General features: G+C 42.7%; 1 long non-coding RNA gene across 2 annotated transcripts; it reads right to left on the bottom strand.

Annotated features, from left to right (window-relative positions):
• Positions 1-8,769: 8,769 nt before the first annotated feature.
• Positions 8,770-9,308, bottom strand: LOC115630061. Of its 2 annotated transcripts, none has more exons than XR_003995987.1 (3): positions 9,263-9,308; positions 9,050-9,202; positions 8,770-8,966 (listed from the first exon to the last, which is right to left on the bottom strand). It is a non-coding gene; the product is annotated as an uncharacterized LOC115630061 (long non-coding RNA). The 2 variants fall into 2 exon arrangements; XR_003995986.1 differs by having other exon boundaries at positions 8,770-8,988.
• Positions 9,309-14,023: the final 4,715 nt, after the last annotated feature.

Consider the following 14,023-nt stretch of genomic DNA (forward strand, 5'->3'; position numbering starts at 1 on the left):
CAAAGTTTGGTTAAGGTAGCTTTTGAAATGTAGACGGTATTGACGAAATTCTGTAGCGAGGGAAAGGGAGGAAAATTCAAAACAATAAAAAAAACTCGTCCTTTCTCGGACCTATGAGAATCAGGATACCAACTTTGGTTATTCCAGCTTTTATAGTTTCTGAGATCCTTGAGTTCATCCAGACAGACAGACGGACAGACGGACATGTCTAGATCGAGTTCTCTCGTCATGCTTCCTTCAGCAAGTTACATACTTTGCAGAAACCTAATATACCCTTTTTACCCTACGGGTACAGGGTACATAAAGTAGAAAAGTGCGGGTTTTCAACAAGAAAAAGGATATGTACAAAATACTAAGAAGCAACGAAAAGTGTTTTTTCTTAATATTAATTGAAAAATTTGTATGCAATTAGTTTTCCTTTGTTACGGTGGTGTACAGCGGTTAGTGGATGCCGGAATCTTGTGTTTGATGACTCCAAAGTGAACAATAATTGCTACCTGAACATCTTTCGAGTAAATTTGCACAAAAGTGCCACGAAATTGGGGCTCAGTGATGACTTTTAGTGCAGGCAGAATAACGATCCAAAACATACAGCCCACAAATGGGACGAATGGCCCACAATAACGCCTGGTGACCTACCAAAATTAGTCCAATCAATTCCAGTATTGCTTCCTAGTATTTTGTACGCATACTTTTTATACTCTGTCCATGAAATGTACAAGAGTATATTAGGTTTGCGGGAGCTGAAAATGTAACAGGCAGAAGGAGGCGTGGCAGACCCCACAAAGTATATATATATAGTCGGTGTCAGCGGTCGCGCGACGCGCTAGTCAAGAGAAAGAGGCACTTCATTACGAACCATTTCAGATTATTTTCTCTTTCTATATCTACTACGTCATTCTTACGGTAATTCCTTGTGTTTAATGTTGACTATATTTTCGTATCAGCATTTCCTTGATTACCCGTATGTCTCAGTATAGTGTCGTTTTAAAATTCGTTTAACTAGGTACCGGTTTATTTGTTGTTTCAAGGTAGCAGATATTGTCACAGTAGTTATACGTGTATTGTCGTATAAAAGTTAATTTGAAATTGGGTTTAATTAGGTATTGGTAATCTGTCACAGTATATTGTCGTTCGTATAAAAGTTAATTTGTAAAAAAAGTATTTCTTAAAGTATTCTCATATTTTTACTGGTAGATTGATTGATTGATATATTGTAGTGTTTCCTTGGTTGACACCGACTCCAAAAATAACAATAATTGTATCTACATTATATATTGAATATTAAGTTGTAGAAGAATACGCAATTATTTTTTACTTTTTAGTGCCTGTTAATAGTTTGAAATCGGTTTTTTTGTTTGTTTAAATTGTTGTTTATTTTTGGATTTTTAGTGAATGTGAAGTACACTAACTAATGTGTATGAATATGGGTAGACCTAATAAACGTGTTTCGTGTATAAGACAACGCCACTCTTGTTCTCAATATATTTTGTCGAAAACGTTCATCACACTGTCTGTCTGTCGTCTGCGAATATCTTATGTTCTGATTTGTTGAGTTGCGGCTCTTGTTGCAGTTTGTTCTTCTGACTTTTGAGCTTTTAGAACGCTGGGGTCGTGTATTTTTGCTACACGCATTGTTACGGTTAGATTTTTTCGACGGCATTATACTGGAATTGAAATTCTATTTCACATGATATCTCATTTAAATTTGACACTCATCTACCGGGTGCCTTCGCATGATATCTAAAACCCATGAACATTTTGTATGTTTTAAGAATTATATGGATTTCTCATGGATGCCATTGTCAGAATTGGACTAAATTGCAATGGGACCACATGGGAATCGTCAGCTTTTAAATACAAAAGGAATCATTTAAATCGGTTTACACTGTCTAAAGTTCTGAGGTAACAATGAACCATACAGTCGAATTGAGAACGTCCTCGTTTGCAGAACCTAACCAAACTCTCATCAAAGTACCCTTAAAGTACATCCTTTCCAATAAAAAAAGAATCATAGAAATCGGTTATCGTGATATAAAGTTATTCGTTCATTTGTCTTGCACATACTTAATACAAATTTAAGACTTATGCTGTTTTCTCATGGGTGCCATTGTCAGAGCTGGACCAAATTGCAATGGGACCACATGGGAATCATCAGCTTTTAAATACAAAAGGAATCATTTAAAATGGTTTACACTGTCTAAAGTTCTGAGGTAACAATGAACTATACAGTCGAATTGAGAACGTCCTCGTTTGCAGAACCTAACCAAACTCTCATCAAAGTACCCTTAAAGTACATCCTTTCCAATAAAAAAAAGAATCATCGAAATCGGTTATCGTGATATAAAGTTATTCGTTCATTTGTCTTGCACATACTTAATACAAATTTAAGACTTATGCTGTTTTCTCATGGGTGCCATTGTCAGAACTGGACTAAATTTATATGGGACCATTCTGGAAGCACCAGCTTTCAAATGGTATAAGAACCATTAAAAACAGTTCACCCAGTCGAGTGTACCGAGGTAACAAACATAAAAAAAAAAAAAAAAAAACGATCAAAAAGCACTGACAATTCTCATCTCAATTTGCTAGAGTAAGACTTTCGATAGTTGAAGCCACCGATACCATCAAAATATCAAAAAAGTTTTGTTTGTATTTTTTAATTGATTTTAGAAACTATGTTTTAATTCGATCGGTTGAAAAATGTGGATTTATCAAACAAACTTTGGAGCTCGTTTTCCCCCCTTTGGAGCTAGAATTTTCCAAAATTCCTTCTTAATGCTCATCTACACCATGATAGGATACTTGAGCCCAAATTTCAGCTTCCTAGCCTTTACCGTTTGGGCTGTGCGTTGATCACCAATCAGTCAGTCAGTCAGGACAAACTGTTTTATATATATAGATACAAGAGTAGATTGGGTTTGCGGGAGGTAAAAATTGTAACAGGCAGAAGAAGTCGTAGTAGACCCCACAAAGTACATCTAATGCTGTTTTTACACGATTTTGATATAACATGTATGTATATTTCTTTAGAAATAAGGAACCAATCACCTCTTTTTGCTTATGATCAATGTTTTTTTTACACGGTTGTTTCTGGAACCAATCTATCGTGAAAAAACAGAATTAGGTGTATACAAGAGACCACGTTATATTTGAGCAAGCCCGACATTGAAATACCCTGTACCCAGGTAAACTTCCGACACTGAAGTATATGCGCCCCAGAAGCAAAAGGAAGAAGAAGAGCGAACTTGATGCTGCAGCTTGTGGGCGTAGTACCGGGGTGAACTTGTTTCGCTAATAATTAACGGATATAGATGAAATTTGAAACAAAATAGATTATTTTGTATTAATTATGTGTTCAAAGTTTGGTTAAGGTAGGTTTTGAAATGTAGACGGTATTGACGAAATTCTGTAAATTCTGTAAAATTCAAAACAATAAAAAAAAAACTCGTCCTTTCTCGGACCTATGAGATTCAGGATACCAACTTTGGTTATTCCAGCTTTTATAGTTTCTGAGATCCTTGAGATCATCCAGACAGACGGACAGACGGACATGTCTAGATCGAGTTCTCTCGTCATGCTTCCTTCAGCAAGTTACATACTTTGCAGAAACCTAATATACCCTTTTTACCCTACGGGTACAGGGTACAAAAAGTAGGAAAGTGCGGGTTTTCAACAAGAAAAAGTATATGTACAAAATACTAGGAAGCAACGAAAAGTGTTTTTTCTTAATAATAATTGAAAAATTTGTATGCAATTAGTTTTCCTTTGTTACGGTGGTGTACAGCGGTTAGTGGATGCCGGAATCTTGTGTTTGTTGACTCCATAGTGAACAATAATTGCTACCTGAACATCTTTCGAGTAAATTTGCACAAAAGTGCCACGAAATTGGGGCTCAGTGATGACTTTTAGTGCCAGCAGAATAACGATCCAAAACATACAGCCCACAAATGGGACGAATGGCCCACAATAACGCCTGGTGACCTACCAAAATTAGTCCAATCAATTCCAGTATTGCTTCCTATACTGCATACTGCATACTTTTTATACTCTGTACATGAAATGTACAAGAGTATATTAGGTTTGCGGGAGCTGAAAATGTAACAGGCAGAAGGAGGCGTGGCAGACCCCACAAAGTATATTCTTGATCACCATGACGAGACGAGTCGATCTAGCCCTGTCTGTCTGTCTGCCCGTCTGTCCGTATGAACACCTGGATCTCAGAGACTATAAGAGGTAGAAACACCAAACTTTGCACAAAGATGCGTTATGTGTGTACGCTGTGCAAGTTTGTTTTAATTGATTTCCCCCCCACTTCCCCCCTATGCGTGTTTTCCCGATTTTCCATTCGTATAATAGCCTATATCTCGGAGACTATAAGACCTACGGACACCAAATTTTAGTCCCAGATGCCTTATGTGAATACGCAGAAAATGTGTATTTTGGAATTTCCCTCCCTCCCCCCTCTTCCATGAAAATCGCGATTTTCTCTAACTCCCGTAATTCTTGGAATTTCAAACTACAATTTTGCAAATACCCCCAGTTAGTAATTATGTGTCTGTGTGCCAAGTTTCATCATGATAGACCGATTTAACAAGATGTTATAGCCATAAATATATTTGGTGCTCAAGCGCTGCCTGCGGCTGTTGTTGATGCTGTTGCTTTGGTTGACTGCTAACATGTTTACACAGACACGAATATACGAGCATATACATACATACACTCACATAGACGCAATTGCTTTGTATATGTTCAATTATACACCCTTTACGTGAGTTCGAATACCAAAAGAGGTAAAATCGATGAAATTTTTTTTTGTTAATTCTCTTTTTTTAATTTCTATAACAATTCTAAACATATGTACAGAGTATTTCAAAGTCAGGACACCCGACTTAAGCTTTTTTTTAACGTTATGTTTTGCTTTTGACTGTGCTAAAAACACACCGTTTTTGTCATGCACTTGAATAGGGACAAAGATGATAACTTAATGTGTGTTCAACTATGAACACAGAAGGTTGTATTTGGGCCGTGGTCAAACACTCTTGAAGAAAAGGGCAAAATATTAGCATTTAAGGAGTGCGGCATGAATATAAGACAAATTGCCAGAAAAATTAGGAAAGGCAAGTCGGTTGTTGGAAATTTTCTCAAAAATCCATTGAAGGGGAAAAATATGAAAGGAAGCGTCAAGCTCACATTCCTCCGCATCTGCAATTCGCATAAACTTGGGAATAAATGCAAGTGTTGATACAGTGAGTCGTGTTATACGGAAAGCAAAAGACATTAAAAGATTAAGACTAAAAAAACCACCTCTGACAAAGCCACGTAAAGACATTCGTCACCTCTTTGCCCGGAATCATATGACATGGAATAAGAAGTGGCATCGAGTGGTTTTTTTCTGGTGAGAAACGCTTCAACTTAGATGGATCTGATGGTTTCAACTTTTATTTTCATGATATACATAAGGAGGAACACTACCTGGCTCGTCACCATAGTCGTGAAGGAGGTATTATAGTATGGGGCGCAATTTCATATTATGGAACAAGCGGGATCAAATTTTTATCATCAAAGTTAAATACAAAAGCTTGCTTGGGGAGTCATTTTCTTACTTTGGCAACATTTTTGATCCTATATCTTGGATTTTTGAGCATGATAATGCCCTGGTTCATACCGCACGTGTAGTCAAAAACTTGATAAGTAAGCAGAACGTGTCTTTATTGGAATGGCTCTCTTACTCTCCTGATTTCAATGTAATTGAAAAAGTATGGGGATGGCTTACACGTAAATTGTACGCGTCTGGAACACAGTTTACAGCCGTCCAATCATTAACAGAAGCCATAAAAAGTGCCTAGAGCGAAATTTCATTGGACTATATAAAGTCCTTATATGATTCCCTTCCTAACCGAATCTACGAGGCTATTTCCAAATATTCAACACATCCATACATACCTAACTGTTTATGTACACTCCCAATAGAATTAATTTACATCAGAATCGTGTCTCTGCGTTTTTATATGAGTGTATATATGCAGCACTAAGTTGAACCAAATCAGCAACAACAACAACAGCTGCGGGCAGAGCATGGGCAGCGATTTTATTTATGGCTATAACTTTCTTCAGAATTAACCAATCATAATGAAACTTAACATATGGACACATAATCACTAACAGGATTAAATAACGAGTTTTAGTTAAAAATTCCCTAAATTACGGGACTTATTGAAAAAACAGACAGACGGACGTGGCTATATCGGCTATTGTCATCCTGATCAAAAATATATATAATTTTTGGGGTCTGTCTCGCCTCCTTCTCCATGTTACATTCGAACAAACCCTTCACCTTTGGGTACAGGGTATAAAAACGAAGCTAATGCAGTTCGATTAGGATTAAATTAGATCCCAATGCATTAATTCTATATTAAACAATGGCATATACTGATAGGAGCATTAATGCTTAAATAATTTTGAAACAAATTGTTAAATTTGCCTTTACCAGAAGAAATTGTTCTTTTAGTTGCAAATTTCATTAATCGCAGTTTTTTCTCCAGTAGTTAAATTAGTGAGACCTAATTGGTTTTACTGTAACAGTTACAAATTACTGTTGCAGTTGTGGAACATCATCATGTTATCGGTGGTATCGTAAATCCATAAATAAAGCGCGCATAATTTTTAAGGCTTAAATGCTTGTAAAGCATTCTTAATAGATCAAGTGAGTACTTAAAAATGCTCTATGCCAAAAGTGATCGTAAGATATGTATGTATAACTGTACAAGTTGTTATGTGCGGCGCGGCAGTATTGGGAAACCACAAATGTCGTCGGACAAAAGGAGTGGCAACTCGCGCGATTGACAGCTGGAGCGGGCCGATAACAAGTACTCGTGCGTGAGGGGTGAGGACCAGTGCTACCAATTAGGAGGGTTGCAAAGTGGGTAAAGTAGCAATTCCTTGGGAATGACAAGTAGTAGTTTCCGACAAGGGCAAAGGCACAGTTTTGGCAAGTGACAAAGGGACGTGCACGTGGTAGTTGGAACGCACACAGGGAAAGAAAGAAGAAAAGGAAGCAAAGTGGAAGATTTAGAACGTAGGAATAGCTGGAGGACAAGGAGAGGACGAGGAAGTATATCTTTGGGAACATCTAGGCTGAGGTAAGTCAGTCGGAAAAGAGCTATGCCAGGAAATAATATATTATTACGCATGGTAGGCGATCGGCAACCGAAGCGACGGGGGGGCCTGAAAATTGGGCTGTGGGCGGTTTGGTGAACGAGCGTAGCTTGGATGCAGGAGGGCTTCATTGTAGCCACGACAGACGACAGCGCCAACACCGGCCGGCGACGCATCATTCTTCATGAGGCCTCAGCTTTAATTTGATTACAGCCAGCGGTGCTCGTTTGGACTCGGGCTAAGTACCCCTACGACTACCAACTTACATATATCTATACACATATGCATATTCTTTTTAAACACATACACAAAATTTATATACAGCCCACACGCACACATCCGTCATTTTCATAGCCCAATTTAAACACATACACAAAATTTATATACAGCCCACACGCACACATCCGTCATTTTCATAGCCCAATTTAAACACATACACAAAATTTATATACAGCCCACACGCACACATCCGTCATTTTCATAGCCCAATTTAAACACATACACAAAATTTATATACAGCCCACACGCACATAATCCATTTAATATAAAGCCCATAATTATATAAAGCCCACCCCTACATAGTCCATTTATATACAACAAACTCAAATACACTACACCAAAAGAAAAATACACATGTATGCCATAGCCAAAATTCAAAATACACACCCATTCATATACAAGTCACATAACAATACAACACACAAAACAATTAACAATTTTCTGTTACACACATAGCCTAAACAATCACAACATAATATAAAACATTAAACAGAAACACAACACCAAACAAGTAACCATATTGTAAACAAAAATTCAAATGTATACTTAAGAAAGAAAAACAAAAAAAAAAAGGAAAAAAAAAAAATGTATAAAATTTAATATAAGTAAAGGAGTTTGTAATGTGTATTGGAGCGGCGCAGTTTTTTTTTTTTTGTTTATTTCCTGTTAATAATATCCCTCATAACTACATACTCGAGTATAGGTAGGTTAGGAGGTTCGAAAATCGAATAAGATAAATAGGCACAAAGAGCCAACAAACTGCAGCGTCCCAAAACTCAATGGCTTAAGTATTAAAGTTTATTTTTATTGTAATAAAATTTAAAATTTGCACATGAATCTGGAGTAGAGTCCATTTATGGGGTGAGATGGGGTGATAAAAGTCCCGGAGCAGGAGAAAAAACCAAACCAAGCATTTAAGGGAGCCGGCAAAAGATGCCAATACCGGCTCAAGGTAGGGAGGGCCACGCGGCTACATGACACCAAAGTAGCCACAACTCCACCCAAATTCCACAGGCGTCCCTCAGCCGACAATATGAGTAGGTGTGTTTGAAAAAAAAATATAAATTCATTGTTGGTCTGCCGCACCCCTGTCGCGGTCGAATCTGACCCTGAGCCGATGGCTAGCCGGCGTAACGACAGGGGATGCACTGGCAAAGGCGGACATAACAAGATGGCGCCCAACATAAATACACCTGGGTCTACATTTTAGCAAATGTTGCCCCAGTTCGAAGCGAAGTAAAAGCCAGAGTCTTGTTGTTTGTTTTTTTTGTTGATTTGTTTTCTTTATTTAATGTAGCGTTCAACAACAATAGCTGCTGGCGGCCCCTGAGCCGGCGGGAAACGGTGCAACTGCCAGGTCCGTGGGTGAGCTTCACTAGGGCTCAGCCCATCGTTGCCGCAGTTGCATCTTTCTTACAGCGCGGTGTAGGTTGGTAACCAGCAGAATAGGCGCAGCGAAGGAGCGAGTGTAGCAGGTCCGTGAGGGGTCTTGGTGCCCACTCATTGTTGCCCTACAGGGTGTTCTGAGGCTGAAAAGATCGAGAGGAATGTCTGTTAGGTGTTAAGTAAAGAATAGTATAGTTGCCTTTTGTTTTTTTTTTGTGTTAGTTACCTTTTTTTTGTGGTTATTTGGTATTTCTTATGTATGGTTGCGTAGTAGGTCCATGTCCAGTCCCAAGCGGAAGGAGCATCGTTGCCCTACGTAGCAGAGCATAGGAGCAGCAATTCGCCATAGCCCGAGCAGGATTTGAGTTTTAGTCGGCGCCTGGAAGAAATTGGGTGGTGTAAAGCGTGCGATACATATATGTTTGTTTTGGTTGTTTACCTTCTGCAGTGACAGCGTGCCGTGGTGCAGCGTCATACTGAGGATCCCCATCTCACCCTTACATGTCTGGTTATTGAGTCTGTAATTGTGAGAATCTGTTTTTATTGGTCTTATGCTATTGTCTGTTAGTGTTAATTACCTTTTATTTATTTATTTGCGTAGCAGCAAATAAGTTGTCAATAGACAGGGAGTCCATTGTGAATGGTCCCGGCCTAGCACAGCTGTTCCTGGGCTGAACCATCGATATTAATAAGTATCGATAGGGTTTTTTTTTTTGGCACAGGTTAGCGGGTCTGTACATAGGGCGGGAATTTGAAGTTCAACTTATCGTTAGTTTGTTTTTTTTTTGAGTAATATTTTCACTTAGTTTTTTTTTTGTTAAGTCTTTTGGTATACATTTATTTATTCTCATTTATTTATTCTCATTTATTTATTCTCATTTATTTGTTCTTATTTATTTATTATTTATTTATTTATTATTTATTTATTTATTCCTTTTTTTGGTTGTGTGTTTGATGGTATTTCTCTATATATATACATAAGCATTTGATTGGATTAAATATTCCAACGGGTACTTAGCTAAGGATATTATCCCCGCTTTTCATTTAAGAAAACACATACATACGAGTGGACCGGTCTATTTATTTATTTGGAGTTTGCTCGTTTATAATATAGATATAGTTTTTTTTGATATTATAATCGGCGGGTACGGATCCGAGTACTAGCAGTGGTTTTTTTTGGGTTTGGATTAACAAGGTACTGAGAAATGAATCTTGACCCGAATGTTACCCGGAAGGTCAGGCGGAGTCAGGAGTTTAGTAGAAATAGGCCATTGGTTCACTTGGACTCTCCTCCTCACGTAGGATTGAGTGAGGCGGGCAAGCCAGCAGAAGCACTCCATGATGACGCATCGCCGCCGAGTGTAAACGAGGCAGCGTTCCGAGGATTTGGGGATGAATTGCCGAACAGTTCCGGAGCAACAGCCGGCGCACGCGCGCATGACTATGGCGGTGAAGAGCAGGGTGGCAGAGCCGAGTCTGCGCTGCCAAGCGAAATTCGGTCAGCGATCAACGTGGCATTAGCACAGGCCCACGAGACGTATCGCGCATCGTTGTCGTCAGAAGTAGAGGCCATTCGAGAGACGATGCAGGCCAGCATGCTGTCGTTCATGCGCGAGATTAATGAGGCAGTGGCAGCGCTGAGGCAGGAGAAAACGCATAGCGCGCCTCCGTCTGTAGCACAGGCGCCGGTGGGCAGGCCAGAGCGAGCTCACGCGCAAATGCAGCGGCCAGCCTTAGGCGGGTACGAGCCGGCAGAGAAAGAAAGGGATTTTGTAAGTAGTAGACCAGCAGCTGCAGCACCGACTCACCTGTTCGTCGACAACCGAATTTTAGAGGCAGAACAGCGGGCACATGTGGAGCAGCGGCAGTTCTCAGCCGATCCGTGGATGCGCGATTTGGGCCCTGACGTGCACAGGCCATTAAGGCGAACCACGATGGGAGACTTCCGGCCCGACGTCGTCCACATCAGAAAGTGGGGCCTTGTATTTGATGGCGAAACCAAAGGAATGCCGGTGGCAGAGTTTATATTTCGATTGGAGCATTTGCAGTCCTTGTATCAGGTGCCCTGGGCCGACGTGTTGCGAGACTTCCACTGCCTGGTGAACGGAAGAGCGAAAGATTGGTATTGGATGTACATACGTACCTCGGGCGTGCCGGACTGGCCGAATCTCCGATATGGGCTGCAGCAGCAATTTCAGACTCGAAGATCGGAGTTTGAACGAGAGCAGGAGCTGAGGGAGCGGAAGCAGCGGCATGGCGAGAGCATAGAAGAGTATATTCAGGCGATGCTGGTGTTGCGTTCTCGGTTGGTGTGTCCATTTTCGGATTATGACCTTATTAAGGTGATAAAGACAAATATTAAAGACACCGTGTCTAGGGTCATCTATCCGATGAATATAACGAATCTGCAGAAGCTGAGAGAGGAGTGCCAAGACGCCGAAAAGATGCTGGCAACGCGTTGGGCGCGGCCCTCAGCCAGTACCAACTACGGGCAGCAGCGAGAGCAGCATCGAGTACACGAGCTGGACGTGGTAGCAGAAGGTACAGGAGGCGGCCAACTGGAGCATTTGGAGGCGGTATATAGGCCACATGAAACTGGTGGGAGCCGCTCGAATCTCAAGTGCTGGAATTGTGCACAACCAGGGCATACATATTTCGATTGCGAGTCTGCGGTGCGCAATATGTTTTGCTTCAAATGCGGACAACCAGGCGTGGTGCTGCCAAGATGCCCGAAATGCCGTCCGGGAAACTCGGAGAGGAGTCCGACGCAGCCGGAGGAGTCGCACTCTCGGTAGACGGTGAAATGCGTACCTCCGATGAAACAGTAGTTAGGATAGGAATTAGTAGCGATAAGGATAGTACCGTTAGTCATATTTACTCACAGATATATAAAGTCAACCAGGCAGTCCCACCGAAGAAAGTATGGTCGCAGCGGAAACCCTTGGAGCAGCGTCAGCGCGACTATGAAGTAGCCAGGAACCGCATATTTGGTAGCCAGCACGAACCGGATGCGAGAGGGGCGTCGAAGACATCCTTGCGGGCGCGTAGGAGACACCGCGGACGCCGACAGAAACGCCAGGCGGTGTGTGCCGCGGTGAATTCTGCATGTCGTTCCGACAGCCGCCCATATGCTACGGTAGCGATTGAAGGCAGAGAATTTACCGGTCTGTTGGATACCGGGGCGTCGGTGAGCTTGCTGGGAAGTGGTGCCATAGAGTCGGTCCGAAAACTAGGTTTGGTGGTACGCGAAAACAAATCCGCGGTAAGGACAGCCGGCGGCGCGCCACATTGCATTATTGGCAGCGTGATGGCGCGCGTTAGGTATAACGGAGCAGAGTCGGAAATGGTATTCCACGTTTGCCCGTCGTTGTGCCAACCGCTTTATCTGGGCGTGGATTTTTGGCGCAGGTTCGGTTTGGCTCCGAATGTGATCCCGGCTGTGGGCGAAGGACAGCACGTGGCTGAGTTGGAGGAGGAGCGCTTAGAGTACACCAACGGAGCCACACGATTTAGAGGCGTGGCAACAGGAGAAGTTACAGCGAGTCGTGGCCCAATTCAGATCCTTCGAGGAGCACGGTCTGGGTAGGACGCCAGTGGAGCAGCACCACATTCAGTTGACGGAGGGGGCACTGCCAGTGAAAGAGCGTTTTTATCCCGTGTCGCCGGCAGTGCAGGCGCTATTGTTTGCAGAAGTCGACGAGATGCTTCGGCTAGGGGTTATCGAGCCAAGTGAGAGTCCATGGAGCAACCGAGTGACTTTGGTGAGGAAGCCTGGAAAGAACCGGTTGTGCTTAGACGCGAGAAAGCTAAATCAGCTCACGGTGAAGGATGCTTACCCACTCCAGAGCATTGAGTCGATCTTGAGCCGAGTGGAGGATACCATTTACATCAGCAGCCTGGATCTAAAGCATGCTTTTTGGCAGATCGAACTGGATCAGGAAAGCCGGCAGTACACCGCGTTTACGGTACCAGGAAGGCCACTGTATCAATTTAAGGCCATGCCGTTCGGGTTGTGCAATGCGGCGCAGCGCCTTTGCCGGGTGATGGATAAGGTGATTCCCCAGCGTTTGAGAAGCCATGTATTCGTCTACCTGGACGACCTTCTCATAATATCCAGAACGTTTGAGGATCATTGCAAGGTGCTGTTGGACGTGGCAAGTGCTTTGAAAGTAGCCAATTTGACGATTTCCTTAAAAAAATCCAAGTTCTGCTACAAGTACTTGAAGTATCTGGGGTTTGTGGTTGGCGATGGTGCGTTGCGGACGGATCCAGAGAAGGTCGAGGCGATTCGGGCGATTTCCTTGCCGACCAGCGCAAAGCAGCTCCGCCGATTCTTGGGGACCGCTGGCTGGTATAGGCGTTTCATTCGGAATTTTTCCACGATTTCCGCGCCGTTAACGGACTGCCTGAAAGGGAAGGGAAAGTTCCAATTATCGGGCGAAGCGGTTGCGGCATTTCAGGAGTTGAAAGGGGCACTCACCTGCGCGCCAGTGTTGGTGCATCCAGACTTTCGGAAGCCGTTCGTGATCCAATGTGACGCGAGCCAAGCGGGCATAGGAGCGGTTTTGTTCCAACTCGATGCAGACGGGGCCGAAAGGCCGATAGCTTTTTTTTCAGCGAAGCTTCGGGGCGCTCAGCTGAACTATAGTGTCACCGAGAAGGAATGCCTGGCTGCAGTAAAAGCGGTCGAAAGATTCCGGCCGTACGTTGAGTTGATGCCGTTTAAGGTGGTGACTGATCACGCCAGCCTGCGGTGGCTGATGTCATTGAAGGAGTTGGACGGTCGATTAGCGCGGTGGTCGTTGGCCCTGCAGAGGTTCGACTTTAATATTGAGCATCGGAAATGCAAGGAAAATATTGTAGCCGATACCCTCTCACGGCCTTTCGAACTGGAGGAAGTTGATTTTTTTGATTTCGAGACAACCGAGTTCGAAGGTGCGGAGTATACCGAGCGGCTGAAGCAAGTGCGGGAGAACGCGGAGCTATTTCCGGATTTACGCGTGAAGGATGGGCTGTTGTATAAGCGGGCGCAGTTCACGCGGCCCGAGCGAGAGGAATTTTCCTGGAAGCTCTGGGTACCGCGTCCTGTGTCCGCAGCCCTTATACAGCAGGCCCATGAGAGCGACGCGGCTATGCATGGGGGCATGAAGAGGACCATAGAACGGCTCAGGCAGTTTTTTTTCTGGCCCGGGATGGTGGC

This window comes from Scaptodrosophila lebanonensis, unplaced genomic scaffold, assembly GCF_003285725.1.
Source record: "Scaptodrosophila lebanonensis strain 11010-0011.00,11010-0021.00 unplaced genomic scaffold, SlebRS2 tig00000250-arrow-arrow-pilon, whole genome shotgun sequence".
NCBI classification, from domain to species: domain Eukaryota; kingdom Metazoa; phylum Arthropoda; class Insecta; order Diptera; family Drosophilidae; genus Scaptodrosophila; species Scaptodrosophila lebanonensis.